Source organism: Crinia signifera, chromosome 9 (assembly GCF_055691185.1).
Source record: "Crinia signifera chromosome 9, ASM5569118v1, whole genome shotgun sequence".
Classification (NCBI taxonomy): domain Eukaryota; kingdom Metazoa; phylum Chordata; class Amphibia; order Anura; family Myobatrachidae; genus Crinia; species Crinia signifera.
Window position 1 is genome coordinate 126,774,286 of NC_139225.1, and position 15,207 is coordinate 126,789,492.

Consider the following 15,207-nt stretch of genomic DNA (forward strand, 5'->3'; position numbering starts at 1 on the left):
TTAACTGAGACCTGACTTATATCAAAGGTGAGTATTATCCCCAGTGTATTAGTGTTAAGATGATCACAGAAAAGTTTAAGAGACTCATCATCACCGTCCCAGATGAATACCACATCATCGATATAACGCCGCCATGTCACCAGGTTTGCCCCGAAGCCATGCCCACTCCATACATGGTTGGTTTCCCACCATGCCATGAAGAGATTGGCATAGCTCGGGGCCACCCTGGTGCCCATGGCGGTGCCCCTGATTTGCATATAGAAAGTGTCACTGAACCAGAAGTAATTATTCTTTAATATCATCTCAAGACCTTCCAGGACAAATTTAATTAAATCCTCTGACATCTCTTCTTTCTCCATATGGTATTTAGTGGCCTGTATACCTGCTTCATGCTGTATAATAGTATACAGGGAGGTCACATCTGCTGTGACCAACCTGTATGTGGGTTTCCATGTTATACCCATTAATAATTTAATGACCGATATAGTGTCCTTAAGATAGGATAAAGTTTTGTGTACTACCGGCTGCAGAATAGAATCCAGGTAATGGGAAAGGTTGGATAATACCGACCCGGTGCCGGCCACTATGGGTCGGCCCGGTGGTTTCTCCTGATTCTTGTGGATCTTAGGGAGCACATATATGACCGGTATAGATGGATACTTGGTCAATATGTACTCCCTAACCTCCCCCGTTATGACACCTTTGGACAGATAAAGTCCAAGAAGAACATCAAGTTTTTTAAGGATACCACTGGTGGGGTTACCCCTCATTTTCTTATAAGTTGAGTTGTCTGCCAATTGTCGCATTATTTCGGCATTATAGTCATCCTTATTAAGGATGACTATGCTGCCGCCCTTGTCTGACGGCTTTATCACTATATTTTCATTTTCCCTTAAATCTTTCATAGCCTGTCTCTCTTCTTTGTTTAGGTTGTTGTTTTTAATGGGTTTAAGGGTGATGTTCTCTAAGTCGTCCTTAACCAACTTCTCAAACATCTCTACATAGCAACCCCTCTTATGTTTTGGATAGAAAGTTGATTTACGTTTAAAGACACTAACTGGTCCTGTCAAATCACAGGCATCATCTTTATCACCAAGGGTCTCTTTTTCTTTAAAAAATCTTTTAAGGGTCAGGCGTCTAATAAATTTTTGTAGGTCTATATAGACTTCAAAGTCTTTGAGTCTGCTAGAGGGAGCGAATTTCAGACTACGTTCTAAGACGCTAGTATCCTGTTCTGTAAGGATATGATCACTGAGATTATATATTTTAGTCTTATGTGTAATAACCTCTGGATCCTTATTAGCGTCCTCATTTAATGTTCCATTTTTGAGTTCTTCTAATCTTAATCTAGATCTCTGTTTTTTCTTTTTGTTTTTATTAGCATTATTCCCACCCCTTTTGCCCCTAATGGTTTTCCTACTAGGTTTTATGGTCTTTGTTTTAAGCCTCGGCGTCTCTCTAAAAAAGGCGGTGGTGAGGACTCTTTTTCTTTTGGTTGGGGATATCTGTTGTGATTATTTCTCCACGTCCTATGTTGATCCTCCCCCTTCCACTGTTCATATCTGGGTTCATGTCTTTCTCTCAGGTAAGAGTTACCCGTCATTCTTTGTGGTACCTCATGATTATAGTCATCACCCCTGGAGTATAGGCGTCTCCTGGGACCCACACTCAGGTCAGTGTGGTCCAACTAGTGAAATCCATTGGGATTCCAGTAGAACTTGTGGAGACTAAGGAGGAAATCTACTCACAAGTCATTTTTATAATCAGCGCCGGTTATTGTTCTCTTGTGTTTGTTATTACGTATGTTAGGGAGTGGTGCTCCTTGAACAAATAACCAGGCAGCGATTATAGGGAGCGCTGTGAGGCCGAAAAAGACCCGTTGTTTGATATTGTTCTAATTACTGCACCCTATTTTTCGGTTACACAGCAGCACTCAACATGTTTTCCCATAGAGGGAAGAGGAGTAAATGCATTAATGATGTATTTGGTAACAACGATAGTGCAACTCTGTTGGATTATAGTTTAGAAGGAGCCATGGGAAAATTGGAGAAAGCCCTGCTTAAAGAGGGGCGCATCTGGTGGGAAATAGCGAGTCTGGAGAAATATCAGGCAGAAAAACTAATACCCAGGGGGCTCCGTATCGACAAAGTACCATCATTTGTCAGCGCCACAGAGGAGTTTAAAAAGGCTTGGTTTCACATTCTTGACTCTTGCTCGTTAGCACTAATGGATTTAATCATCCAGGAAAGAGTGAAGGAGTTAAAAAATGTGGAAACCGAAATTGACACGTATAAATCATTGGTAAACCCTTACTCTAAACAAAAGGAATACAAAGAGATAGAAGAAGATATAGCTGCTAAAATTGAGAAGAACGAGAGGGAACTAAAAATAAAGAAACGTAGGAAGTATTGGAGGGATAAAGAAGATTATAGTGCAGGACAGGAACATCTCATAACTAAAAAAGAAAAAACCTATGCAGAAAGAAATATATCCTATAATACCAAAGGCTATACCCACAGAGAGAAATCTGTCACAACCATGAGGAAAAATAATGATCACCTGGGTGATAGAAAACAAAGGAGGGTTCTTCCTAATGAGAGAGAGAGGGAAGAACAGGGATATATTGTCAGGAATCCCAGGAGACGCCTATACTCCAGGGGTGATGACTATAATCATGAGGTACCACAAAGAATGACGGGTAACTCTTACCTGAGAGAAAGACATGAACCCAGATATGAACAGTGGAAGGGGGAGGATCAACATAGGACGGGGAGAAATAATCACAACAGATATCCCCAACCAAAAGAAAAAGAGTCCTCACCACCGCCTTTTTTAGAGAGACGCCGAGGCTTAAAACAAAGACCATAAAACCTAGTAGGAAAACCATTAGGGGCAAAAGGGGTGGGAATAATGCTAATAAAAACAAAAAGAAAAAACAGAGATCTAGATTAAGATTAGAAGAACTCAAAAATGGAACATTAAATGAGGACGCTAATAAGGATCCAGAGGTTATTACACATAAGACTAAAATATATAATCTCAGTGATCATATCCTTACAGAACAGGAGACTAGCGTCTTAGAACGTAGTCTGAAATTCGCTCCCTCTAGCAGACTCAAAGACTTTGAAGTCTATATAGACCTACAAAAATTTATTAGACGCCTGACCCTTAAAAGATTTTTTAAAGAAAAAGAGACCCTTGGTGATAAAGATGATGCCTGTGATTTGACAGGACCAGTTAGTGTCTTTAAACGTAAATCAACTTTCTATCCAAAACATAAGAGGGGTTGCTATGTAGAGATGTTTGAGAAGTTGGTTAAGGACGACTTAGAGAACATCACCCTTAAACCCATTAAAAACAACAACCTAAACAAAGAAGAGAGACAGGCTATGAAAGATTTAAGGGAAAATGAAAATATAGTGATAAAGCCGTCAGACAAGGGCGGCAGCATAGTCATCCTTAATAAGGATGACTATAATGCCGAAATAATGCGACAATTGGCAGACAACTCAACTTATAAGAAAATGAGGGGTAACCCCACCAGTGGTATCCTTAAAAAACTTGATGTTCTTCTTGGACTTTATCTGTCCAAAGGTGTCATAACGGGGGAGGTTAGGGAGTACATATTGACCAAGTATCCATCTATACCGGTCATATATGTGCTCCCTAAGATCCACAAGAATCAGGAGAAACCACCGGGCCGACCCATAGTGGCCGGCACCGGGTCGGTATTATCCAACCTTTCCCATTACCTGGATTCTATTCTGCAGCCGGTAGTACACAAAACTTTATCCTATCTTAAGGACACTATATCGGTCATTAAATTATTAATGGGTATAACATGGAAACCCACATACAGGTTGGTCACAGCAGATGTGACCTCCCTGTATACTATTATACAGCATGAAGCAGGTATACAGGCCACTAAATACCATATGGAGAAAGAAGAGATGTCAGAGGATTTAATTAAATTTGTCCTGGAAGGTCTTGAGATGATATTAAAGAATAATTACTTCTGGTTCAGTGACACTTTCTATATGCAAATCAGGGGCACCGCCATGGGCACCAGGGTGGCCCCGAGCTATGCCAATCTCTTCATGGCATGGTGGGAAACCAACCATGTATGGAGTGGGCATGGCTTCGGGGCAAACCTGGTGACATGGCGGCGTTATATCGATGATGTGGTATTCATCTGGGACGGTGATGATGAGTCTCTTAAACTTTTCTGTGATCATCTTAACACTAATACACTGGGGATAATACTCACCTTTGATATAAGTCAGGTCTCAGTTAATTTTTTGGATCTTATTGTATACATCGAAAATAATACCATCAAAACCAGTAACTATATCAAAAAAACTGACTGCAATTCATATATTGAATCTACCAGTAATCACCACCATAACTGGCTCAAAAGTATTCCTAGTAGCCAGTTTCAGCGCATTAGGCGCAATTGCTCGGAGATAAAAACATACGAGGAACAAGCGGATATCCTAGCGAAAAAACTACACACAAAGGGATATGATAAAATGGTGGTGGAGAAAGCCAGAACACAAAGTAAAAACAGTGACAGAATGACAATGATATATAATGGGGGAATATCGGCTGCAGAGCCTAAACAAAATATTCCCTTTGTAACACAATATAGCAACGACCACAAACAAATTGAGACCATTATTAAGAGGCATTGGGGATTATTAATGAAAGACCCACTCTTAAAAGAACAGATAGAGGCTAAACCTAGGTTTATATTTAGGAAAGCCAATAACATTAAGGATGCAGTGGTACGGAGCGCAATTGATGTCCCGAAGACCAAAGGGAACATCAAATCGAAGGGCTTCTACAGATGTGGCTCCTGCAATTTGTGTAAATTATGTAAAAGTGAAACTATGAAAATAACACACTATAAATCTAACCAAACTGGCAAGAAATACGAGATTAGGGATTTTATAACTTGCAGCTCTAAATACTGTATTTATTTGCTGGAATGTACATGCGGTAGCCAATACGTAGGAAAGACCACCCGCATGCTCAAGATAAGACTTGCGGAGCATGCTAGGAATATTAAGTTGGGTCTAGAAACACATAATGTATCAATGCACTTTAAAAACATGCACAGCCAGGACCCTAAACATTTGATATCTTTTTGTGGCATAAAGACTGTTCCCACACAATGGAGGAATGGGGATCGGGACACCTCTTTGGCCAGGACTGAGATGAGGACGATACATGCATTGAGGACCTTGGTCCCACGAGGGCTCAATGCAGACTTCGAACTCAAATGGTTCCTGTAGAGTGTTTTAAACCCTGTTAATTGTTTAAATAATCCCCCATTTTATAAGGAGCTCAATACCATCCCAATAGATTGTTTTTAGAATCTATTATGTGGCCTTATGTTATCTATATATGAATTGTATGCTTATATTTGCACATTTTTTAGATATTTATTCTGTATTGTAGCATTGCGCTTAGTACATGGAAAACTTTTATTAATATATGTATTTTTTCCGATTGAATAGTCTTTATTGACTAAGTGTTCTCCAATATACATGTGGTGGGCGCATATTCTTTGTGACTAATATATATCTTTCTCTCTATGTTTTATGTGCAAAAAACGAGTCTGTGAGAGATGGGATATGCGTTCCAAAACACACTCCGGTGTGCGTATCAAACACCGGATGAAATGCAATACAACTTCCTGCCTGTCATCAAAGGAGGAAGTTCGCGCTCCAACTGTATGCGCTCCTGCGCTATGCGGTTCAAGGACCGGAAGCGATGTATAAATCATGCTGTGAAAGCTAGAATGTTACCACTCCGGGACCGGAAGTCGGAGGTCCCTGATACGAGCGACCTGAATGCGGATACACTGCCTGGTTTGCGTATCACTAGGAGGAAGTGACGCGTGCAAGACATGAAAGGTCTCATTGATTGGACAGTGGGGAGCGGGATTTTATAAATGGGAAATCACGAATGTCAGAAATGTAATAGGTCTTAGAATGTGTGCAATAACTGTTAAAATGTTCATTCTTTTTTCACCATGTAACCAGTGGACATTATAAACTGTGACAGGGACTTGTGCAATGGATTTGTTGAATAGGAATATGTGATAGTGATGTTGTGTTTTCCGGGTTTTATATGTAACCATGGTGAGGGGAGGGCTAATCCCTCCTCTTGAACAAATCCCTTTGGGTATATATACCCCTAAGGGACATGTGTTTAGTACACCCTGAGGAAGGACGGTGACGTCAGAAACGCGTTGGTGTACAGGGACGCTGGACACAGGAGAGGCCGATATCCACCCTACCATCAGGGCATCACAGATTGTTCCGACTCATTCCGGGTGAGGAGGAATAATATAGTGTTATTGGTCTATACCTGTGAATAGCTCCCATTTTTTACTACATTTTATTGTATGTTTTTTATCTACTTGGAAATTAAAACGTGTTTTGGAGAAAATCCGATTATCGTGTATATTTGGCCTAAAGAAAGGAGTGAACGACTAAAAGAACACGCTACGTGAACATAGGGACCTATATACAGGTCAGTTTGGTTCCTTGTGCCATTGATGTGCTTTGCTGGTTGACTCTGGAGTCTATTTGAAGAGCCTACTTTGTCCAAAGATACCTTTACGTGAATATAGGGACCATTCCCCAGGTCAGTCGTTGGAATTAATTGTGACGTGTGGATTGGTGATTAAAGGAATTTTGGACAAAGAAAACGCTATGTGTATATAGGGACCCACACTCAGGTCAGTGTGGTCCAACTAGTGAAATCCATTGGGATTCCAGTAGAACTTGTGGAGACTAAGGAGGAAATCTACTCACAAGTCATTTTTATAATCAGCGCCGGTTATTGTTCTCTTGTGTTTGTTATTACGTATGTTAGGGAGTGGTGCTCCTTGAACAAATAACCAGGCAGCGATTATAGGGAGCGCTGTGAGGCCGAAAAAGACCCGTTGTTTGATATTGTTCTAATTACTGCACCCTATTTTTCGGTTACACAGCAGCACTCAACATGTTTTCCCATAGAGGGAAGAGGAGTAAATGCATTAATGATGTATTTGGTAACAACGATAGTGCAACTCTGTTGGATTATAGTTTAGAAGGAGCCATGGGAAAATTGGAGAAAGCCCTGCTTAAAGAGGGGCGCATCTGGTGGGAAATAGCGAGTCTGGAGAAATATCAGGCAGAAAAACTAATACCCAGGGGGCTCCGTATCGACAAAGTACCATCATTTGTCAGCGCCACAGAGGAGTTTAAAAAGGCTTGGTTTCACATTCTTGACTCTTGCTCGTTAGCACTAATGGATTTAATCATCCAGGAAAGAGTGAAGGAGTTAAAAAATGTGGAAACCGAAATTGACACGTATAAATCATTGGTAAACCCTTACTCTAAACAAAAGGAATACAAAGAGATAGAAGAAGATATAGCTGCTAAAATTGAGAAGAACGAGAGGGAACTAAAAATAAAGAAACGTAGGAAGTATTGGAGGGATAAAGAAGATTATAGTGCAGGACAGGAACATCTCATAACTAAAAAAGAAAAAACCTATGCAGAAAGAAATATATCCTATAATACCAAAGGCTATACCCACAGAGAGAAATCTGTCACAACCATGAGGAAAAATAATGATCACCTGGGTGATAGAAAACAAAGGAGGGTTCTTCCTAATGAGAGAGAGAGGGAAGAACAGGGATATATTGTCAGGAATCCCAGGAGACGCCTATACTCCAGGGGTGATGACTATAATCATGAGGTACCACAAAGAATGACGGGTAACTCTTACCTGAGAGAAAGACATGAACCCAGATATGAACAGTGGAAGGGGGAGGATCAACATAGGACGTGGAGAAATAATCACAACAGATATCCCCAACCAAAAGAAAAAGAGTCCTCACCACCGCCTTTTTTAGAGAGACGCCGAGGCTTAAAACAAAGACCATAAAACCTAGTAGGAAAACCATTAGGGGCAAAAGGGGTGGGAATAATGCTAATAAAAACAAAAAGAAAAAACAGAGATCTAGATTAAGATTAGAAGAACTCAAAAATGGAACATTAAATGAGGACGCTAATAAGGATCCAGAGGTTATTACACATAAGACTAAAATATATAATCTCAGTGATCATATCCTTACAGAACAGGAGACTAGCGTCTTAGAACGTAGTCTGAAATTCGCTCCCTCTAGCAGACTCAAAGACTTTGAAGTCTATATAGACCTACAAAAATTTATTAGACGCCTGACCCTTAAAAGATTTTTTAAAGAAAAAGAGACCCTTGGTGATAAAGATGATGCCTGTGATTTGACAGGACCAGTTAGTGTCTTTAAACGTAAATCAACTTTCTATCCAAAACATAAGAGGGGTTGCTATGTAGAGATGTTTGAGAAGTTGGTTAAGGACGACTTAGAGAACATCACCCTTAAACCCATTAAAAACAACAACCTAAACAAAGAAGAGAGACAGGCTATGAAAGATTTAAGGGAAAATGAAAATATAGTGATAAAGCCGTCAGACAAGGGCGGCAGCATAGTCATCCTTAATAAGGATGACTATAATGCCGAAATAATGCGACAATTGGCAGACAACTCAACTTATAAGAAAATGAGGGGTAACCCCACCAGTGGTATCCTTAAAAAACTTGATGTTCTTTTTGGACTTTATCTGTCCAAAGGTGTCATAACGGGGGAGGTTAGGGAGTACATATTGACCAAGTATCCATCTATACCGGTCATATATGTGCTCCCTAAGATCCACAAGAATCAGGAGAAACCACCGGGCCGACCCATAGTGGCCGGCACCGGGTCGGTATTATCCAACCTTTCCCATTACCTGGATTCTATTCTGCAGCCGGTAGTACACAAAACTTTATCCTATCTTAAGGACACTATATCGGTCATTAAATTATTAATGGGTATAACATGGAAACCCACATACAGGTTGGTCACAGCAGATGTGACCTCCCTGTATACTATTATACAGCATGAAGCAGGTATACAGGCCACTAAATACCATATGGAGAAAGAAGAGATGTCAGAGGATTTAATTAAATTTGTCCTGGAAGGTCTTGAGATGATATTAAAGAATAATTACTTCTGGTTCAGTGACACTTTCTATATGCAAATCAGGGGCACCGCCATGGGCACCAGGGTGGCCCCGAGCTATGCCAATCTCTTCATGGCATGGTGGGAAACCAACCATGTATGGAGTGGGCATGGCTTCGGGGCAAACCTGGTGACATGGCGGCGTTATATCGATGATGTGGTATTCATCTGGGACGGTGATGATGAGTCTCTTAAACTTTTCTGTGATCATCTTAACACTAATACACTGGGGATAATACTCACCTTTGATATAAGTCAGGTCTCAGTTAATTTTTTGGATCTTATTGTATACATCGAAAATAATACCATCAAAACCAGTAACTATATCAAAAAAACTGACTGCAATTCATATATTGAATCTACCAGTAATCACCACCATAACTGGCTCAAAAGTATTCCTAGTAGCCAGTTTCAGCGCATTAGGCGCAATTGCTCGGAGATAAAAACATACGAGGAACAAGCGGATATCCTAGCGAAAAAACTACACACAAAGGGATATGATAAAATGGTGGTGGAGAAAGCCAGAACACAAAGTAAAAACAGTGACAGAATGACAATGATATATAATGGGGGAATATCGGCTGCAGAGCCTAAACAAAATATTCCCTTTGTAACACAATATAGCAACGACCACAAACAAATTGAGACCATTATTAAGAGGCATTGGGGATTATTAATGAAAGACCCACTCTTAAAAGAACAGATAGAGGCTAAACCTAGGTTTATATTTAGGAAAGCCAATAACATTAAGGATGCAGTGGTACGGAGCGCAATTGATGTCCCGAAGACCAAAGGGAACATCAAATCGAAGGGCTTCTACAGATGTGGCTCCTGCAATTTGTGTAAATTATGTAAAAGTGAAACTATGAAAATAACACACTATAAATCTAACCAAACTGGCAAGAAATACGAGATTAGGGATTTTATAACTTGCAGCTCTAAATACTGTATTTATTTGCTGGAATGTACATGCGGTAGCCAATACGTAGGAAAGACCACCCGCATGCTCAAGATAAGACTTGCGGAGCATGCTAGGAATATTAAGTTGGGTCTAGAAACACATAATGTATCAATGCACTTTAAAAACATGCACAGCCAGGACCCTAAACATTTGATATCTTTTTGTGGCATAAAGACTGTTCCCACACAATGGAGGAATGGGGATCGGGACACCTCTTTGGCCAGGACTGAGATGAGGACGATACATGCATTGAGGACCTTGGTCCCACGAGGGCTCAATGCAGACTTCGAACTCAAATGGTTCCTGTAGAGTGTTTTAAACCCTGTTAATTGTTTAAATAATCCCCCATTTTATAAGGAGCTCAATACCATCCCAATAGATTGTTTTTAGAATCTATTATGTGGCCTTATGTTATCTATATATGAATTGTATGCTTATATTTGCACATTTTTTAGATATTTATTCTGTATTGTAGCATTGCGCTTAGTACATGGAAAACTTTTATTAATATATGTATTTTTTCCGATTGAATAGTCTTTATTGACTAAGTGTTCTCCAATATACATGTGGTGGGCGCATATTCTTTGTGACTAATATATATCTTTCTCTCTATGTTTTATGTGCAAAAAACGAGTCTGTGAGAGATGGGATATGCGTTCCAAAACACACTCCGGTGTGCGTATCAAACACCGGATGAAATGCAATACAACTTCCTGCCTGTCATCAAAGGAGGAAGTTCGCGCTCCAACTGTATGCGCTCCTGCGCTATGCGGTTCAAGGACCGGAAGCGATGTATAAATCATGCTGTGAAAGCTAGAATGTTACCACTCCGGGACCGGAAGTCGGAGGTCCCTGATACGAGCGACCTGAATGCGGATACACTGCCTGGTTTGCGTATCACTAGGAGGAAGTGACGCGTGCAAGACATGAAAGGTCTCATTGATTGGACAGTGGGGAGCGGGATTTTATAAATGGGAAATCACGAATGTCAGAAATGTAATAGGTCTTAGAATGTGTGCAATAACTGTTAAAATGTTCATTCTTTTTTCACCATGTAACCAGTGGACATTATAAACTGTGACAGGGACTTGTGCAATGGATTTGTTGAATAGGAATATGTGATAGTGATGTTGTGTTTTCCGGGTTTTATATGTAACCATGGTGAGGGGAGGGCTAATCCCTCCTCTTGAACAAATCCCTTTGGGTATATATACCCCTAAGGGACATGTGTTTAGTACACCCTGAGGAAGGACGGTGACGTCAGAAACGCGTTGGTGTACAGGGACGCTGGACACAGGAGAGGCCGATATCCACCCTACCATCAGGGCATCACAGATTGTTCCGACTCATTCCGGGTGAGGAGGAATAATATAGTGTTATTGGTCTATACCTGTGAATAGCTCCCATTTTTTACTACATTTTATTGTATGTTTTTTATCTACTTGGAAATTAAAACGTGTTTTGGAGAAAATCCGATTATCGTGTATATTTGGCCTAAAGAAAGGAGTGAACGACTAAAAGAACACGCTACGTGAACATAGGGACCTATATACAGGTCAGTTTGGTTCCTTGTGCCATTGATGTGCTTTGCTGGTTGACTCTGGAGTCTATTTGAAGAGCCTACTTTGTCCAAAGATACCTTTACGTGAATATAGGGACCATTCCCCAGGTCAGTCGTTGGAATTAATTGTGACGTGTGGATTGGTGATTAAAGGAATTTTGGACAAAGAAAACGCTATGTGTATATAGGGACCCACACTCAGGTCAGTGTGGTCCAACTAGTGAAATCCATTGGGATTCCAGTAGAACTTGTGGAGACTAAGGAGGAAATCTACTCACAAGTCATTTTTATAATCAGCGCCGGTTATTGTTCTCTTGTGTTTGTTATGACTATAGCATAAGGTCAAAGTGAATGAACCAACTATATTATGATAACAATATAAATATTATATATTAACTCGTTGGTGGTGCTCCCTAGAGTTATGGGTAACCATAAATAAGAAAAAGAAAAAAGATAACTCTCTTTTTAGGGGCACTAACTTTTGCTGTAAAATTGATTTACAATTTCGTACACATGGGTGAAAGAAGACAATACAATGTGCGTAAATGATTTCACCTGGAAACCGAAGAAAGATTAGAAAAAATAGAAAAAACCTTTGAAAAAATCTCTCTCTTTCTGAGAAAAGCCTTTTGAAAAATTATTTTGAAACAATTACAGAGGAAGAGGGGGAGAAGGGGAATAGTCAAGGATAGACAGAGTTGACCTAATTCTGAGCACACTTTGAGTGGATGTTTGTTATTATGAGAGTGAGTTGATGTTCTATGTGGGGTAAAGATGGTAATGTACACAATAAAAATGTATCTCGCAAGATGGAGTCTAGGTTACTGTCCCTTTAATGACTCAACATACCCTCTGATAGACAATGAGAGATATAGGTTGAGCAACCTTGGACTACAATTGTGCTCAAATAGTCTAGGTTACTGTCCCTTTAAGAGTAGCTAAATACCTTTACATGCTTACTTATACTCTTATGCTCTCAAACAAACCACTAAGAGGTAATAGTGAAAACAGATTAGTGTTATAACTGCAGCTAAGCACAGATGGTATACACAGCTACACATATGGGAAATATTTAGTAAGAAGTATTTTTATTCAAAATTTTTCTTAATGCTTAAGTGATAAAGTGTATCAGCTTATATAATAAGATGAACACCACTTGTGATCTTCCGCAGAATCACTTGGGTCATCAATAGAATGAGCTGAATTTAATAAGTGTTATTATACAGTGAAAGAAATTATATATAATGAAAAAAATATCATAATAACATTTAAAAATGGCGAGAATATTTATAGTAAGGTGGTGTCAACCACTTTCAGGAGACCCAATAATTTATCAATAACATGAGCTAATTAGCTTCAATAACGTCATGCACGCATATTGTTTTACACATGAGCTAGTATAGCAGTGAAAAAACAAACAAGTTTGTACCCGTTGGTGTCCCAACTGCCTCTCACTAGTCCGTGTGCCACAAGGGCAGTGAACGGAATCCAGTAAGGTACAGGATAAGGGGCTGCCAATATTGGAACAAATTAGAAGCAAGATGACTGGGATCTGCTGTTGTGCCTCAGCTCTTGGATCACCCCTGTTGGTAATCCAGCACAGGAGGTCACTCCTGGCCGACGCACAATGAGAGTCCCTTAAATAAGGAGGAAAGGGATAGCGGCATAGGAGAGTATATACACTTTTATCATATAATTAGTATTACTCTATGCTATATAAATGAGTAGTAGCTATTTGCATTGATATACAAGAAAATACCCTTTTTATATTACTGGGGAGATCTACAAACACAATTGTTTGGACATATCAGTCAATAATATCAAAGTGCTACTTATCCTCCGACTGCTAGCTCTAATGTGAAGGGTGCATCAGCGGGTTCCTTCAGTGGTCTCCATACCACCTAGCTGCTGGACGTACGTTTCGCCACAGTGTGCAGGCTTGTTCACCAGTGTCCAGTGCAGGTAGGATCTGGAAAGGACCATTCAATTGGGTACAAGTCGTAATCGGATAAGACAATTCAACTAGATACAGGTCGCGATCAGAACGTATGCAGATTGTGAGCAGGTTGTGAGAGGAGCAGGTTGTGAGTGGTTGTCTACCCAGCATAACATACTTTCCTTGAGCTGAACTTACTGACCTTAACACCCTTCCCTTCACCTAAACCTACTGACCCTAACATCCTTCCTTTCATGTAAACTTACAGACTCTAACATCCTTTGCCTTCACGTGAAGCTACTGACCATAGTATCAGGCCTTTTACCAAATCCCACTGATCCTACCCCACCTGCCTCTTCTGTTTTAAGTCGATTGCCACTTAAATATCTCCTTTAAAACTGTTGGCACTACATTATCTCTCATTACACCAACACATGGCATTATCACATCTCTCTTGACCGATATTTGCTTATGATATTGTCCCTCTCTGTTACTTTATATGTAAAAAAGTTTAAAACTTTCAGAGTATTGAAAGATATGAGTGAATGAGAGAATTGACCAAGGTGGGTGGAAGGTTAGGCCAGATTGGGGTGGAATTTTATCAGTTTGCGACCAACCTAGGACAGGATAGGTCAACATGGTTCTAGGTGGACATAGGTCAAGGTTGACATGGGTCTAGGTCAACATGGGTTTAGGTCGACAGGTCATTAGGTCAACACAAGCATTAGGTCGACTGTCTAGGTCGACAGTCAATATGTCGACATGGGGTTTTTCACTGGTTTTTGAGCCGACATGTGCCAACAGCCGGTATTTCATGCCCTACCATCCACTAGGGCATGGAGGGAGAATAAAAGTGTGCCGAGCACAGCGAGGAATTGTGCCCGAAGCATGGCGAGCGATGCGAGGGGATCCGGTGCACTTTAAACTGTGTCCATGTCGACTGTGTTGACATTCGGGTAAAAAAAAAGGTGGAAAACTCCATGTCGACCTTTTGACTGTGGACCTAGACACTGTTGACCTAATGCTTGTGTCCACCTATTGACCTGTCGACCTAAACCCATGTCGACCTTGTCCCACGTCGACCTAGAACCATGACAACCTTTCCCCATGTCGACCTAATGACTGTCGACCAACTTGCTGTAGACCAAATGATCCCAACCCCCTAGGACTAAGTAAGTAGAGTCTGGCTGCTATAAGTTTGTACTATATATTTATATTCTCAACAACTTTCACAACTATAGATTGTAAGCTTGCGAGCAGGGCCCTCCTACCTTTTGACTGTCTGTAAATACCCAGTTTGTTGTATCACTGTCTTCTTTTGTAAAGCGGAATATGCTGTGCTACATAAGAAACTGATAAGTAAATAAAGCCCCGCACACAATGCGATAAAATGAGCGATATCACCATCTGAGCGATATCAGTTATTTTATCATCCAGTGGTTACTTACACGACGCCCAATGTGTGCTCCCACTGATCATTAATGACCTCCTTCATCATCTAGCAGACGATGTAGCGGATCGGTAATAAGGGCCATGCAGCCCCCGTTCCCCCCCTCCGGCGCCGCTCGTCACCCGCCAACATCCGCAAGTGTGTATGCACAATGCTGGTATCCCGCCTAGGAAATCTGCAATTCTTCAGCTAAGAATAT